Below are 17349 nucleotides of genomic sequence, written 5' to 3' on the forward strand. Positions count from 1 at the left end.
GCAAGATTTCCTTATTGGGATGGGCAGGTAGGCTTCCTTTAAATCCAGTGTTGCCAACCAGGCATTTTTGCCTAGCATGGGAAGCAGCTGATGGAAGAGTTAGCATTTTGAATTTTGGGATTACCAAAAAAGTGTTTAGGATAGACAGGTCCAGGATAGGACACCAGGAATGGTCTTTTCAGGGTATCAGGAAATGTCTTGAGGAAAAACCTTGCCCCCATTCTTCTTCTGGAATAGGGTGAATAGCCCTTATGCTTAGAAGGGAGGGAACCGGCTTTTTAGCCTCTGCCCACTGATTTGGGGGTAGGTCTGACCAACCGTTTGGGGTTGGTAAGAAGTGGAAGTGAAATCTGTATCCTTCAGAAACTATATTTAAAACCCATTTGTCTTGGGTAATGAAATCCCAGTTTTCTGCATGCAGGGCGATCTTTCCCCCTAAAGGAACAGTCAGTTGAGCAGGGCTTGGAAGGTTTAAAGTTGTCATTGTGACAGTTTACCATGGGGGGGGTGTCTTACTACTCCCAGCTTTGGAAGTGAGAGCCCCCCACTGCTTAGACCTGTGAGTACCTCAAGACTGAAGCCTGGGTGGTCTGCTGTTTCTGGGTTTGGAATGAGAAGGCCTGGAAGAGGTAGGAAAGGACCAATTCTTAGAAGGCCAGTGCCTACTAAATCTGGGAGGCTGTACTTGCGGGAAAACTTTAACAGTTTGCACAGATTTAGCTTATTCCTCCATCTTTTTAAGCACTTCTTCTGCTTTACTGCCAAACAGGTGGTCTTGGTTTAAGGGAGCATCCAGTAATTTAGCTTTAACATGATCTGGCAAAGATTGCTCCTTTAGCCAAGCATGCCTTCTACGTACAGACCCAGTGACAGCAGCCCTGCAAAATGCCTCTAATGAATCAAAACCACATTGCAAAGTATGTTTTCCAACTTGTTCAGCAGAATGCATTAAATCCTGTAAGTCAGGAATCAACATCAATTTCTGTTTAAGTAATCCAGTAACATGCTGGTGGTACTTTAACATATGAAACTGGCAGTTTAAGGCCCTAATGGCCAGAGTTGCAGAAGTGTATACCTTCTGACCCAATCTGTCCAGGGTTCTGGAATCTCTATCAGAGGGGGTAGGGTTTTTGCCAGTAGTAGCCTTAATGCCTTTGGGTCCCTGTGAAATGGTCTCAGGATCCGCAGTAGGATTCTTAAAGAGGAACTTGTGAGAGTCAGGTACTCTACCCGTCAGGTTTTCTGGGAGCCGGAGGTAAAATGTCACGGGCCAGGCTAGATTCCAAGAAGGCAACATCTACAATATCCAGCACAGGAGGGATAGCTAAAGGCCTGTGTTGAGGTAGGTAAGAATTCCCTAAGCCTCTTTTTGGAGTCAGAGTAATCCTGGCTTTCCCAGCAGAAATGCTCCCTAAGAGTATGCAAAGTTTCACCAAAAGAGAAATCCTCAGGAGGGGAAGCAGAGGGAATGGAGTCCTCTGCATTAGAATCCTCAAGCAGATTAAGGGCAACTCCTGGTCATTAGAGAAAACAGAAATTTCAGAATCCTGATCAGAAGAATCAGAAGGAAAATCAGTTCTAGGTCTCTTAGAGGGATGGCTTCCCCTGATTAGGGTAATAAGGTCTTCAGCCATTCTTATCATTTGTTTTTCAGGCATAGAGGCCTGACCATGCGGTCTGGGCATCGTTTTTTTAGGTGTGGGTCGAATTTTAGGCCTTGAAGAAGATGGCATCAGTTTAATATGCAAGTCAGTAGGCCTGAATGCACCCTCAGAAGCCGGTGCCTGCACAGCGTCTCCGGGCCCATCCAAGGTAGAGACATACGCAAGTTCCACAGTCGAAGCATTTTGCCGCATACCGGACTCCGAATGGTTCTCAGTAGAGGCCTGCGAATCTGAAGTAGCGGGTATCAGGGGCTGCAAAAGTGCCTCACTGAATACCGGCGAACTGGCGACTAGCTTAGGAGAAGCATCGTCAGCAGCTTTGGACCTATGAGGTCTGTCTCTGTCTTTATCTTTGCATTTTTTCGGAATGTCGGTAGTCTGGTGTCTTACCAAAACCATTTCTGGATAATTGAACAGAGTACCAAAATATTTAGATGCAAAAATGAACTGACGAATAGTTTGAGGTTTGAATAAGGCACAAAACAAACAGCGAGGCATGACGTGGTCTGGGTCTAAGCAAGGAATGCAATAAGAATGAAAATCTTTATGAGGTATTTGCTTTCCACAAGAAATACAATTGGTAACTTTTACTGACATCGGTTTAGAGCAAGAAAAAGGATCCTCAACGAGGTACTTAGCTTAGTTGAAGACTTAGGATCTGAAACTCGAAAACGAAAATTTCAGGAGTCGGCCGACTGACATTTGCAAACTGCTTCTGCTTCGGGGACTGCACAGCAAGAAAGACTGACGTATTTGAACTGTTTCTTACTGAAATTGGTACACCTTGTTTGCTGTAGCATAGACTAGATCCAGGCCTACTGAATCTAGCTTTGTTTGTATGCTTGTTGTTTGTTTGCTTGTTATTTCCCTGAAATGCTAATTCCACCTAAAACGCGTCTTTTCAGTGCTTCTGCGGATCCCTAGTGATATCTGCATTGCTTACTGTACTTATTTCCTTGTTTCACTTGAAAGAAAGTTACTGTTTGTCATTTTTGCATTTAAGTTACCTGTAACACATTGCATTTAAGTTATCTGGCACTTGCCCACTACAGCAATTATATAAGTCAGCACTAAAAATTTAACAGCACTACACCCTCACAAACTCCCCTTGAGTAACCTTGTTCCCCATTAGCCCTTTTTTTTTCAATTATAAAGGAATTCCCAATACTATTCTAGCATGTCCAAAGGTCAGTTGTCAATCTCCTCTCCGGTCCAGCTGGTGAATCTGGGAATCTTGAGGCAATGGTACAACTGCCTCATGTACACAGACAACCCTCTCCTTCTCCCAACAAATTCCAACACATGTGAGAGATGCAACCATATAGCCATACTGGAGGCTAAGCTCTCTCAATTCAGTACTGGCGTAACCAGTCAGGAGGAGAAGGAAACCACACTCACTACAATTCCAGTCTCACATAGACCTACCACGACAGCAAACCAAACACAAACACAAAAAAACATACTCGGAGGCTCTAAATAAAAATCTGCCTAAGCAGCAGAGACCTCCAAAGCAGACACCCAAGCAACCGCTACCCCAAAACAAAACACGTACAACACACAGCTCACAAAGCCAGTGTGCTGAACAGTAACAGCCCTTAAGGCTAAACAACACACCTGACACACTTGTAATAGGTGACTCTATCGTCAGGCACACTGACGACCCACTCACCAGGCTGAACACGGAGAAGGTCACGGTGAGCTGCCTGTCGGGCGCTAGGATCCGCCACATAACACAAGCACTCAGGTCACTCCAAGGCAAGTACAAATATGACTCAGTCATTGTCCATGCTGGTGTGAATGACCTGAGACTTACCTCCCTGGACTACATGAAAAGAGACATAGAGGAGCTCTCTGAGCATGTAGCCCAGGCCGGTATGACCCTGACCTTGAGTAGCATCTTACCTTCACCAAGAATGATGCCACAATATGAAGACAAGATGATCAATTTCAACAATTGGCTTAAGTATTGGTGTCATTCAAAGGGGATCCAATGCCTGTCAGCCTGGGATGACATGCTAGACAAGCCACGATGCTTCGCTAGGGATGACTTGCACCTGTCACCCCTGGGCTTTCGGATATTGGCAAAGGCTCTTGCTACCCCCTTAGTGCCTTTTCTAGGCAAGGCTCAAAAGACAAACCCACCTCCATAGGTATCACAAGGGATAAGAAACTAAGAGTAATGCTGCTCAATGCTAGAAGTCTAAACCTCAAGATGCACGCACTCGAAACTCTCCTTAGCATGAAGAACATCGATATCTGTGCAGTAACAGAAACCTGGTTCAGGGCTCCCGAGAGCACCCCAGCACTACCAGGTTATACCTCATACCATGCTTTTCAGCCCCAAAACTTGGACCGAACCACAAAAGGAGGGGGAGTATCAATATTCGTCAAAGATACCCACACCTCCAGGTTGGTGGCATAGCACAAAGCATCAGAGACTATTCATGTGCAACTAACAGTGGGTAAAACTGCCTTCCAGTTTATAGCCTGCTACAGACCACCCTCCCAAACCCAGGAACCCCACTCGGCCTTCCTGAGAACACTGGAAAATATGAAGGTCTCTCCAAACACCATTATATTGGGCGACTTCAACTAACCAAACATAGACTGGGAGCATTACTCTAGCTCCAACACCCTAGCCCAAAGGTTCCTAGAATTTATAAACTCAAATGCTATGGAACAACTTGTTACCACTCCCACAAGAGGGGAAAACATACTGGACCTGATCATCACCAACATGGGGACTCTATGCTCCAGACCAGAAGTGTATCTCTCATTGGTAAGATCAGACCATAAACTAATCTCACTGGATATTCACATCCCGACTCCACCCCCTGCCCTGAAAACCACAGTGAAAAACTTCTCTAATGCAAATTTCACACTCCTCAAAACCGAGGTGGAATCCTTCAAAGACTCCGGGCCTGTGGAAAATACGGCCCAGACCACAGAATCCTTTATAAATGCATTCTATGAACACCTTCAGGAATGCATGGATCATGCAATCCCAAATAAAACCAAGTCCCATTCCTCCAAAGGCAGACGTCCTGTCTGGTGGACCCCAGCCATAAACAAACTATACAATAGAAGGAGGAAGCTACTACATGATAGAGCAAAATCCCAAAAAGGGAAGGCATCTCTGATCAGTATTAGCAAAAAACTACGGGCACTCATAAAATCGTCTAAGGCCAGCTTTGAGAGAAAAATTGCACAGGACACTAAGGATAATCACAAGGCTTTCTTTAGTTATGTTAGGAAAGTACAGTTTTGTACCTACCATAAATGTAGATGTCCGATAGGAATGCATCTGCAGTCCTTACAAATGGGTTGTCCTGTCGTCAGGCAGCCCTTCGGTCGGCCGGATTCCAAAGTCTGGGTCTGGCCTTGGCTGGTGTCGCCTTCACCCGACGTCATAGCTGCAGTTATTCGGGTATAAAGGCATCCGCCGACGCCATTTTCCTCAGTGTTTGTTGCCCCAGATGCCAGGTGCCCTCTTGGAAGGCTAAATTTGGATAAATGCCAATGATTCCAAATAGTAGAGAGCAAACACAAAAAATAAGCATGTATGTACATATATACAAACAAATACACCATAATAGATTCCCCCAGCTAGCTATAAGATGGGCAAATACCCTAGGAGCACCACAGAGGGGAAGGTGGGTGGGTAATCCTGACTGCAGATGCATTCCTATCGGACATCTACATTTATGGTAGGTACAAAACTGTACTATGTCCTTCAAGGATGCATCTGCAGTCCTTACAAATGGGTAGAATACCATAGCCAAACTGGGGGAGGTGGACAAATAAAGTTATGGTGTAGTTAGGATCCCTTGCAAGACAGCAGTGGCAAAGCCTGCTCGGGATCTAGAGTATAAAGGTAAATTATAATGCTTGGCAAATGTATGCACGGAGCTCCAAGTAGCAGCTTCTAAAATGTCCTTGGTAGCCACTCCTCGTAAGAAGGCTGTGGTAGTGGCTGTTGCCCTTGTAGAGTGAGGCCTGAGCGTCTCTGGAGTTTTCTTTCCATGGTAGGAGTAACAAAATCTAATGCAATTTCCTATCCACTTGGAGATTGTCTGTTTTGAAATTGCTTTTCCTTCCCTTCCTGTTGCATATGCTACCAGTAGCTGGTCAGTTTTTCTATTGCCCTTGGTCCTGTCCAGGTAGTAGCGTAATTGTCTATGTACATCCAAGGTATGTAGCAGTCTTTCTCCCCTGTTCTGTGGGTTAGGGAAGAATGTAGGTAGGTGGATAGCCTGATTTAAAGAAACTCTGGAAACCACCTTAGGCATAAAGGAAGGATTTGTTCTCATGGACACTCTATCTTGATGGAAGATCAGGAAGGGTTGCACTGCCATTAATGCCTGAAGTTCAGATACCCTTCTTGCTGAAGTGATTGCCAGCAGGAAAGCAGTCTTCCATGATAAGTATTGTAATTCTGCTGTTGCTGCTGGTTCGAAAGGAGGAAGTGTCAATTTTTCTAGCACAAAGTTCAAGTCCCATGCTGGTAATGGAGGCTTTACATTTTTAATTCCTCTCAGAAACTGTCTGAGCAGAGGATGTGAGAAGACAGGAGGATCCAAGTCGTATTCTGCTGAAATAGCTGATGCATGAATCTTGATGGAGGAATAGGACAGGCCTGTGTGGAAGAGCTCTGCCAAGTATTCCAGAATGTTGGCTATGTTTACCAGTGACACATCTTCTCCTTTTTCAGTACTCCAAATGAGATATCTTTTCCATTTTGCTGAATAATTTTTTTCTTGTTGAGGGTCTGCGAGCCTCAAGGATAATGTCTTTAACCCTTTGGGATAAATTTGGGTTAATTGGTCTTATGCAATGTTCCAGGCAGTCAGCTGCAGAGTTTTCAGGTTTGGATGCAGATTGTTGTAGTTGTTCTGTGTTAACAGCAAGGGAACCAGGGGTAGTGGCCATATTTGTTCCCGAGACATGCTCCTCAGTAATGGATACCAATGTTGCCTTGGCCAGTCTGGAGCTATCAGAATGATCCTTGGACGGTCCTCTTTGATCTTCAATAGCACTTTGTGCATCAAAGGAAGTGGTGGGAATGCATATGCTGTCAGGTTTTTCCAAATGAAGGATAGGGAGTCCACCTTCCAAGCAAGTGGGTGGTACGTCCTTGTGCAGAATTTCTGTAGTTGGTGATTGCGTGGGGATGCAAATAAGTCTATTTCTGGGAGTCCCCATTTTCTTGTAATGGTTTTGAAGATGTCCGGATGCAGCATCCATTCGTGGGCATCCGTGGTAGTCCTGCTTAAAATGTCTGCTAGAATGTTTTCTTTTCCTGGTACAAAAATTGCTTTTAACTGAATGTTGTAGCTCAGGGCCACATTCCAGAGATCCAGTGCCATCCGGCAAAGAGGATACGAGTGTGTGCCTCCCTGTTTGTTGATGTACCACATAACTGTGGTGTTGTCTGTCCTTATCATTAATAGACCTTGTTGAAGGAATGGTCTGAATGCCTGAATTGCCAGTTTTACTGCCAGCATTTCCTTTAGATTTATGTGTAGGTGCAGCTGGTTTTGAGACCATAAGCCTTGTATGCACTTGTCCAGCATGTGTGCCCCCCAACCGAGGTCTGAGGCGTCTGTCGTGATGGTTTGGCTTGGTTGAGTACTGTGAAAAGGCAATCCTGTGTTTGATTGACAAGCCTGAGCCCACCATAGGAATTCTTGCTTCAGGCATGGAATAATGGGAATCTGGGTTTCCAAGCTGTGCTTGAGTTGAGACCATAAATTCCTTAGGTACCACTGTAGTTTTCTCATATGCAGTCTGGCATGAGAAACCAATATTATGCAGGATGCCATGAAGCCCAAGGCTTGCAGAACTTTTCTTGCTGTCAGATGGTTCTGTTTTGTTAAGGCCAAGAATTAGAGAGGTAGCTGCTCCTGTTTTTCTACTGTTAGGAATGCCATTTGCCTTGATGTGTCCAACTCTGCACCCAAAAAGGTTATTCTCTGGGATGGTATCAGTTTTGACTTTTTTGTATTGACTGTGTATCCCAGGGCTTGTAGCAGATAAATGACCCTTTGTAAATCTTCTGCTAGTTTGCTTTTGTTGTCCGCTTGTATCAGGCAGTCGTCCAGGTATGGGTAGATTTGGATTCCCTGAAGCCTGCAATGAGCAATTACTGATGCCAGGCATTTCGTGAACACTCTGGGCACAGTAGATAAGCCAAAGGGCAATGCTGAGAATTGATAATGCTCTGATCCTGCAAGAAATCTGAGGTATCTTCTGCAGTTTGGTCGTATGGGGACGTGCAGGTATGCCTCCTTGAGATCTAGAGTCACCAGCCAAGACTCCTTGCCCAGCATGGGAAGAAGCTGCTGTAGGGTCAGCATTTTGAATTTTGAAACAATGAGGAATGTGTTTAAAGCGGACAGGTCGAGAATAGGTCTCCATTTGCCTTCTTTTCTTGGTACAAGGAAGAGTCTGGAGTAAAATCCCTTCCCTTGCTCCATAGATGGTACCTTTTCTACAGCTCTCATCCTTAATAATTGGGATATTTGTTTTAGTGCTTCTGTCTTTTGATTTGGAGGTAGGTTTGGCATTCCTCTCTTCCCTGGTAGAGTATGGAAGTGAAACCTGTAACTTTGGTCTATTATCTGCAAAATCCACTTGTCTCTTGTGATGTAATGCCAGTTTGTCGTAAATAAGGCTAGCTTCCCGCCTAAGGGTGCTTGCAGTTGTTCCCTGGTAGGCGGTGCCAGAACCAAGTCACTGTGATTGACCTGCAGTTGTGGTGGTGGTTGTGTCTGTGGCTGTGCCTCGCTGGTTGTTGCCCTGCCACGGACGTCCTCTGTAAGCACCCCTGGATTGGCTTCTGCCTCTTGAACGCCTATTCCTGCCCCTCTGAGTTCTGGAGGAGTCTGGAAAGGACCAATTCTTGGAGGGCCAATTCCTGCTAAACCTCGGAGGTTGGACCTGTAAGAAATCTTTTACTGTTTGGACAGATTTTGCCTTCTCTTCCATCTTCTTCGGTACTTGTTGTGCAGGAGAGCCAAACAAATTGATCTTATCCATAGGAGCATCTAATAATTTTGATTTGACATGGTCTGGTAAGGCCTGTTCTTTTAGCCATGCATGCCTTCTGATTACTGTGCCAGTCATGGCTGATCTAAAGGAAGCCTCCAGTGCATCACAGCCGCATTTTAGGGAATGGTTACTGACTTGTTGAATGTTATGTACCATTTCCTGCACATATTTTTTTGTCTACTGTTTCATTTGAGGACACTTTTTTGGTTAACTGATCTAGCAAAAATTCTTGATACTGCATCATGTGAAATTGACAGTTCAAGGCCCTAGCTGAAAGAGTAGCAGAAGTGTAAACTTTTTTTACCCCATCTCTCTAAGGATCTGGATTCCCTTTCAGAGGGGAGGAGGTTTTTGGCAGAGGTGGCTGCTACAGCCTTAGGTCCTTGGGATATAGTTTCTGGATCTGCAAGGGGAGCCTTATACAAGTGGTAATGTGTGTCCGGGACCCTGTAGTATCTATCGGGCTTAACAGGTGCCAGAGGCAGAGAATCAGGAGCAGTACAAGCATCATTAAATGCATCATCTACAACAGAAAGAACTGGAGGTATGGCTAAGGGCCTATGTTGTGGTAAATGCAGAAAAGTTCTAAGCCTTTTTCTGGAATCTGAAAAATCCTGGCCCTGCCACTGAAATTGTTCCCTCATAGCATGTAGGGTTTCCCCAAAGGAAAATTCCTCAGGTGGAGAGGCAGAAGGAATGGACTCTTCACCATCAGAGTCTTCATAAGGGGAGTATGGGGCCTCTGGAGGGTCTGTATCATTTGAGTCATCAGAGGAATCATCTGTAGACACTGGCTCAGGGGGCTCTGCTCTAGGCCTCTTCTCTGGAGGCGGGTGAGAGGCCCTGTCTGGTTGAGGTTGGGATCCTCGGATTAAAGAAATGAGATCCTCTGCTAAACTAAGCATTTGTGAACTAGAGCTAGGCCTGTGAGAGGAGGGCTTAGCAGGCACAGATTTAGTAGTTTTAGCTGCTTTAGCCCTGGCAAAGGCCTTAATGGACATGGCTGCAGGTGGCCTAGCAGCTCCACGTGCAGGGGTTGAAATATCCAAGGGAATAGTGTCTGATAAATTGCTGAGAAACTGTAACAGCAGGTGGGATATCAGAAGCCGATTCCACGAGGTTGGAAGAGGCCTCGGCAGAAGGAAAGTTTTCGGCTGAAGGAGGAACCACTTGCTCGGTTTCAGCCGAAACCGAGACACTCGCGGTTGGCTTAACTGCGGTTTCGGCCAAAACCGCGGACCGCGAGTGTCGGTCCTTTTCCTTGCGTTTTTTTAGATATTTGCGAAGTCGGAGGATCCAACGGCATAATATAAGCAAAATCTGAGCCGAAAAACTCCTCAGCAAACTCCGACCGACGTCTAAGCGTCCGCCGGTTAAAAGAAGCACAGGCTAGACAAGCTGCGACGTCGTGGTCTGGGCCTAGACAAGGTAAGCAGTAAGAGTGGAAATCTTTATGAGGTATTTGTTTCCCAGAAGTTAAACAGTTATTCACTTTTTATGACATCGGCTGAGGCAAGAAAGAGTCCCCAACGGGGTACTTAGCTTTTTAGAAGTCTTCGAAGTAGTATTCGGTAGGAGTAATCTCTGGTTCTGATCGACCGGCACTTGCGAACAGCTTCTGCTTCGGGCGCCAAGCGGCAAGAAAGACTGAGGAAAATGGCGTCGGCTGATGCCTTTATACCCGAATAACTGCAGCTATGACGTCGGGTGAAGGCGACACCAGCCGAGGCCAGACCCAGACTTTGGAATCCGGCAGACCGAAGGGCTGCCAGACGACAGGACAACCCATATGTAAGGACTGCAGATGCATCCTTGAAGGACATCCTGGGTGGGAATTCCCAGATATGCTCAGAATTAGTTCAAAATGACAAAAAATACATCGAACCCACAGACATTGCCAACATCCTAGCTGACAGGTTCAGCGCAAACTCCCCACCCCTCCCCACCAAAAGGGGCAAATATCTATCCCAGCAGAGTGCTGCCCCCGTGACATCTCAGATGCTCAGGTAAGAGCTGCCCTCTCCAAAGCAAAAAACGCAGCATCAATGGGACCAGACGGTGTCCCGGGCTGCATCCTACATGAACTCCAAGAAGAGCTAAACCCAAACATAAAATGACTGTTCAATCTCAGTCTTACTACAGGATATGTGCAGCAACAGTGGTCCTTCTCCACAAAGGTGGTGCTTCAACGGATCCTGGAAACTATCGCCCCATAAGCCTGACTACCTTGGTCTGCAAAGCTATGGAAAGGATCATCATGGACCTCATAAATAAAGATATTGGGGGCCTACAGACACTGGATCCTACCCGGTTTGGCTTTGTTAAGGGCAGATCCTGCCTCTTAAACCTGGTTGATTTCTTTGAAACAGTCACTAAGGCCATTGACGAGGGGAAGGTGGTCCACACAGCCTAACTGGACCTCGCAAAAGCCTTCGATACAATATCCCACACCAGCTTAAATATAAACCCCTATGTCACTAGATGGGTTGCAAACTGGCTCAAGGACAGAACCCACATGGTTAGAATTGCTGGAGCCATGTCAGACTCCAAACCAGTTACAAGTGGCGTCCCACAAGGCTCAGTCCTGGGACCTCTCTTGTTCGGTATATATTTCTCGGAGGTACAGGCCAATATGGAGGGACTGTGGCTGACCAAGTTTGCAGATGACTGCAAACTGGGCGCCATAATCGACACTCCAGCCGACACAAGCATCCTCCAAAAGGGCCTCATAGAAACAGACAACTGTTGCCAGAGCCATGGCCTCAAGCTAAACGCCAAAAAGTGTATAGTCATCCCCTTTGGCAAAAACAAAGTGCCCACAAATTACCACATAGGTGGTAATCCATTAAGTACAGAAGAAGTAATTAGGGACCTAGGGACCCAAGTTGATAGCAATCTCTCATTTGACAACCACGTGGCCAAAGTGGTTAGAAAAACATTTTATATAGCCCACCTAATCATGAAGGGATTCACATCTAGAACAGGGGAGGTCATCGTGCCACTTTACTCATCCCTCATCAGGCCCATAATTGAGTGCAATGCCCCTTTTGGGATGTACCTTACCAGACACCTGCAGCAACTGGAAAGACCCCAAAAGTACCTCACCAAGAGGATCAAAGGACTCAAACAGATGCCATATGCTGCCCGGTTAAAGAAACTCCAGCTCTACTCAGTGGCATACCGCCTGCTCAGAGGCGATCTGTGCCTGACGTATAAAGCCATGTCCAACCCGGAATTAATGGACATGCTGCACCTCAGAAAATCCAAATCCCATCTAGCTACATGCTCAAGAGACTTCAACCTCAGCACTGAAATAAATAGGACATGCTGGAGGGACAGATTCATAACCCAGAGGCTCCCTTCACTCTGGAATAAAATCCCAGTCCAGGTTACGCAGGGTCCCTCATCGACTGTCTTCAAGAGGAATCTTAATGAGTGGATGGGAGATCGTAGGTTTACCCCGGGTATCACTTCTGTGTCACTGTTAGACAGAGGCACAGTATACTAACCTCGAAAAAAGGGCATAGCAAAATTATTTTAAAATGGGTGGCGAAAGCCAAACACACTCTGGCTAGGCTTATAAATGCCCAAGGGCAGATAGCCTAGTATGAACCTATGAACCTATAATGGCGTCGGCTGCATGTTTTATACCCCTGACTACCTGACATCATGGAAGATGAGACAGCAACCGACGCAGGACCCAAGACTTTGATACTCAGGCCGAATGAGGGCTACCTGCAAGCGGATACCCCAAATGTAATGACTGCAACAGTTAAACACGAAGAACATCTGGCTGGCAAGGATGAAATCTTCTGTTTTAATAGTTCCACGGTATGTTGCTGATATTTTACCATATGGAACTGGCAGTTAAGAGCTCTAATAACAAAGGTAGCAGAGGTGTATAATTTTTTACTCCATCTGTCTAGAGCTCTGCTAACCTTGTCTGAAGGAATAGAATTTTTTGGATGAACTGGCCTTAGCCCCTTTGGGTCCCTGGGTGATGATCTCTGGGTCTGCTGCAGGATTTCTTAACAAGTACTGTTGAGTGTCTGGCATCCTGTAATACCTGTCTGGTTTTCTAGGTGCAGGGGGCAGGGCATCAGGTGTGAGGCTTGACTCCATAAAAACATCCTCCACCACATCCAAAATGGGAGGAATGGCTAAGGGCTTGTGCTGGGGAAGATCCAGAAACTCCCTTAGCCTCTTCTTAGACTGGGAGTAATCCTGAGCTTCCCAGTAGAAATGTTCTCTAAGGGTATGTGAGGTCTCACAGAAGGATAGGTCCTTGGGGGGGGGTGCAGATGGGATGGATTCCTCTGCATCAGAATCTGTAAAAGTGGTAAGGGGCTACTGTTCATCTGAATCCAAATAATCAGACTCTTCAGCGTCAAATTCTGAGAGAATCTCACGTGAAAGATCCCTTTCCTTTTGGATGGGGTGGTCTGGTTACCTCTGATAAGTGAGATAAGGTCCTTAGGCATCTTAAGGAGGAGTTGGGTCTCAGCAGGTTGTGCTTGAGGAAGATGGCAGCTAGGAATTGTTTTTCTGGGAGTGGTCTTGCTCTTAGGCCTCAGTGCTTCAATGTGCCTGGGTGCGGCTATAGCCAGGGGTGTGGTAGTCGGCCTTTGTCTGGCATCGGTTGTCCGGAAAACCTCCTCTGAAGCTGATGTCTGCATAGTGGCTCTGGAGACTCAACTGCAGGGCTGACAACCAAAATATCAACAGATGTAAACTGTTATAGCTGTGTACCAGCCTCCGAAAGGTTATCGGTAGAGGTATGTGAAGTTATATCATCAGGCATCGAGGGCTGCGTAGGCATCTCATTGAATTCTGGTGTACTGATGACTGGCTTCAAGTAGCTGTCATCCAAAGGCATAGTTTTATGTGGTCCGGCCCTTTCTTTAACTTTTCTCTTTTTGGGAATATCCACTGAATGCTGACAGATGGACATTTTGTATTGCGTAGACCTGTCTTTGAAATGTCTACCTTCAATGTCTGCTCTACGGCAAATGGTCCTAGAGCTAAAGAAAGCACAGAACTGACCAGCAAGCTATGTCGTGGTCTGGGCCTAAACAGGTTACACACAGGTTATACAAGTCTCGGTGTGGTATTTGTTTTCCACAGCAGAGTCGATTATTTACTTTTTCGGGCATCGGTTAGTGTAAGAAAAAGATCCCCAACGGGGTACTTAGCTTTAGTCATTTTTCACCTTCACTCTTGGGAATGGCCGACTGATGCACATGCAAACTGCTTCTGCTCCATGGCAAGAAAGACTGATGTAATGGCGTTGGCTGCCCTGCTTTATACCACTAATGATCTGACAACAGTCCCAGGCGACCACAGCTGGCGCAGGAGGGAGAATCTTTACTCTGGTATTCGGGCCGGCCGAGGGATAGCCAGCAGGGATAACCCACAAGTGATGACTGCAACAGTGAAACACGGACATCATCCAGTGTTGCCTTGGCCACAAAGGGTCTATGAGTATCATGCTCGACCTGACCTTACTTTCATCAGTACTTTGGGAATCAGAGGCAGTTGTGGAAAAGCATGCAGGAAGAGGTCTGCCATTTGAAGGAGAAAGTGTCTGCTCTCCATGTCCCTTTTAGTTGGGTTCTGGAGCATTACTTTTGTAGCTGCCTGTTCTGCTGAGAGGTGAATATGTTTATACTGGGGTGATCCTACTAATGGGTGAAATCCAGGAATCTCTTTTCAACATCCACTCTTTGGCGTCCAGAACAAACCTGTTCAAAGAATCTACTAGGGTGTTGTCCTAACCCCTGACATAGGATGCTATGAATGTTAATTGTAAATATTGTGCCAATAGCCACATTTTCATTTCAAGAATGCACAGTGAGGAAAAAAGGCTTCCCGTCGCTTGTTTATGTACCACATAACAGTGATGTTATCTGCCCAAATGAGTAGTGTTCCTGTGTTCAGGCTGTACTGAAAGATTTTGAAACTTAGAAAGACTACCATCATATCATTCTGGTTTATGTGCAGTCTTTATTCTGGGGTCCAGATACCCTGCACCTTCATGCGCACTAAGCGTGCTCCACAGTCAATATCCAAACTGTCAGTAGTGGTAATTTTGTCTGTTTCTGACAAGGAGAAGTTTGCCTCTGGATTCTGCAAGATGGTGTTTTTCCAACAGAGTACTTCTCTTTTCATGAAGGGCAGCAAAAACACCAGGGTTTCCAGGAGATGAGAATGCTGTTCCCAAGTGTTTTTTTTAAGGAACAACTGTCAATTTTGCAAGGGGGACCATTAAAATGCAGGTTGTCACATGTTCCAAGGCCCTTAGGAATTCCCTCGTAGAGACTGTTTTGGCAGCAGGCTGACCAGATAATTTATTTGGTAAGAAATGTTGTCCTGCAGGAGGAAGCCTTTTGCTGCACTGAATCTGCCAGTGTTCAGGAAAAAAAATCTTGTCTAAGGCTGAATCTGTGGAGATTGAGGGTGAAGCCTACCTTCAAGAAGCAGCCCATGGTGATTTGTAAGGCTGCTTAGAGTTCTGGAATGATTTTCCGTGGGTGAGGCAGTCATCCAGGTACGGGTAAATGTGCATCACTAAGGTTTTGCAATGGCCCATAACTGGAGCTAGACATTTGGTGAAAACTGTGGCAGCAGTGGATAAACCAAATGGTAAAGCACAAAACGTGTAATCTAATCCTGCTGCAACAAAAAAAAGGTATTGTTTTGTGCACCTTTGAGATAGGGACATCCAGATAGGCATCTTTCAGGTCTAGTATGGCCAACATAAGCCCTTGAAAGATCATGAGTGACAGTTTCTGAAGGGTTATCATTTTGAATTTTGAGACATACAGTATGTTTAACTCTGACAGGTCTAAGATTGGTCTCCAGCTGCATTCCTTTCCTAGGACAAAATAGAAACCTCTGCCCTCTTTTCCTGCAGGAACTGCTTGAATGGACGCTTGTTGTACAAGATTTTGCAACATGGGTGGTCTTTGGTCTGTGTTGATGAGTTTCCATTGCTGTAGTAAAGAGTACAGCCTCCTTGTTAGAGGAAAGGGGGAGGGGCTGTGGGATTGGGGATGGTGATGGGGGACTGTACAGTCATAGCTCATCCCTGGGGGAGTGGGTTCTGTGAAACTCACAAATCTAAAGCACTAATCAGGTTGCCACCTCCTAGATTGTCTGGGTGTCTCTGCTTGGGTGAGGGGGGCTCCCATGGTCTTGCCCAATGGGAAAAATGCTAAAGTTTTAAGGATAATTTCTATTATATCTAGGGGTGGGAAACAATTCCTACACAGTTATTTGTTTTTAATTTTTGTCCAACTTCTCAAATACTTTTATTGCACGAGTCTCAGAAAGAAATTTCTTATCAAGTCTTACCTAATCACAAAAGGGTTTGCATCCAGATCAAAAGAGGTCATTGTGCCCCTCTACTCACTCATCAGATCCATCATAGAGTACAATGCCCCATTTGGGATGTACCTCACAAGACACCTGCAACAGCTGGAAAGACCACAGGAATACCTCACCAAGAGGATCACTGGCCTCAAACAGATGCCCTATGCAGCTCGACTGAAGAAACTACAGCTGTACTCGGTTGCATACCGCCTACTCAGAGGTGATCTCTGCCTGACATACAAGGCCATGTCTAACCCAGAATTGATGGACATGCTCCTGGTCACCACAGCGGAACTCCGGTCCACTAATGATTGGCAGTAGATTTTCACAGTGCCGAGGTGCCAGCTCGACGCCCAACCTTCAACGAAGGCACGCCCATACACGCATATCTTTCGAACGCCACTCAACCGCGGGGAGGACATGCATACTCCACACAGAAGGCACTCCAGCGGAGAATCGAACGGGAGAACCTCTTGCTGTGAGGCGACAATGCTACCGCTGCACCACCGCTGTGAAAACCTTATCCCCTTGAGCCACACGCTCTAGGGATCTAAACCTCACAACAATAAATAGGACTTGCTGGAGGAATAGATTCCTGTCCCAGAGACTTCCAATGCTTTGGAACAAGATCCCAATCTACATTAGGCAGAGCTCCTTGCTAACACTCTTCAAAAGAAACCTTGACGAGTGGATGGGAAACGAAGTTTACCTCGGGGATCACTTCAGTGGCTCTGCTGGACAGAGACACAGGGAACTAATCTAAGGGAGCGGCGAAAGCCAATACATTCTGGCTAGCCTTATAAATGCCTTCGGGCAGATAGCCTAGTACCTACCTATGAACCTAAGTGCAGCTTCCAGGAGTTTGGCTTTAACCTGGTCAGTGTGTGGCTGAGCCATCAGCAAAGCATATCTATAAATGACAGAACCTGAAGCAGCTGTTCTACAAGATTAATCTGGTGCATCGTAACCACAATTTAGTGCATGTCTGGAGACTTGCAGTGCTAATCTGTTTCCTGTTTCTCTTTCTGTAAGGCCTTGCCAGTGACGCCTTCCGTTTTGGTAATGATTTACTCTGTTAGAGACTCTAAATATTTCAACATATGGAACTAACAATTAAGGGCTCTCAGACAGGGTAGCCTCTTCTTCCCAAATCTACCAAAGTAGTCTACTTTCTCAGTCATTTGGTAAAGGATGCCTATTTGCACCCTTAGGAGCACCTTTGGAGGATTCATTAGGTACTACTGAAGGGTCAAGCTTGTGGATT

General features: G+C 45.9%; 1 protein-coding gene across 1 annotated transcript in view; it reads right to left on the reverse strand.

Annotated features, from left to right (window-relative positions):
* The window catches only part of BICRA (BRD4 interacting chromatin remodeling complex associated protein), a 2119634-nt gene that overhangs the window by 460706 nt on the left and 1641579 nt on the right, over positions 1 to 17349 (reverse strand). The window lies entirely within an intron of this gene.

Source organism: Protopterus annectens, chromosome 1.part0 (assembly GCF_019279795.1).
Source record: "Protopterus annectens isolate FY-2018-M chromosome 1.part0, PAN1.0, whole genome shotgun sequence".
Classification (NCBI taxonomy): domain Eukaryota; kingdom Metazoa; phylum Chordata; order Ceratodontiformes; family Protopteridae; genus Protopterus; species Protopterus annectens.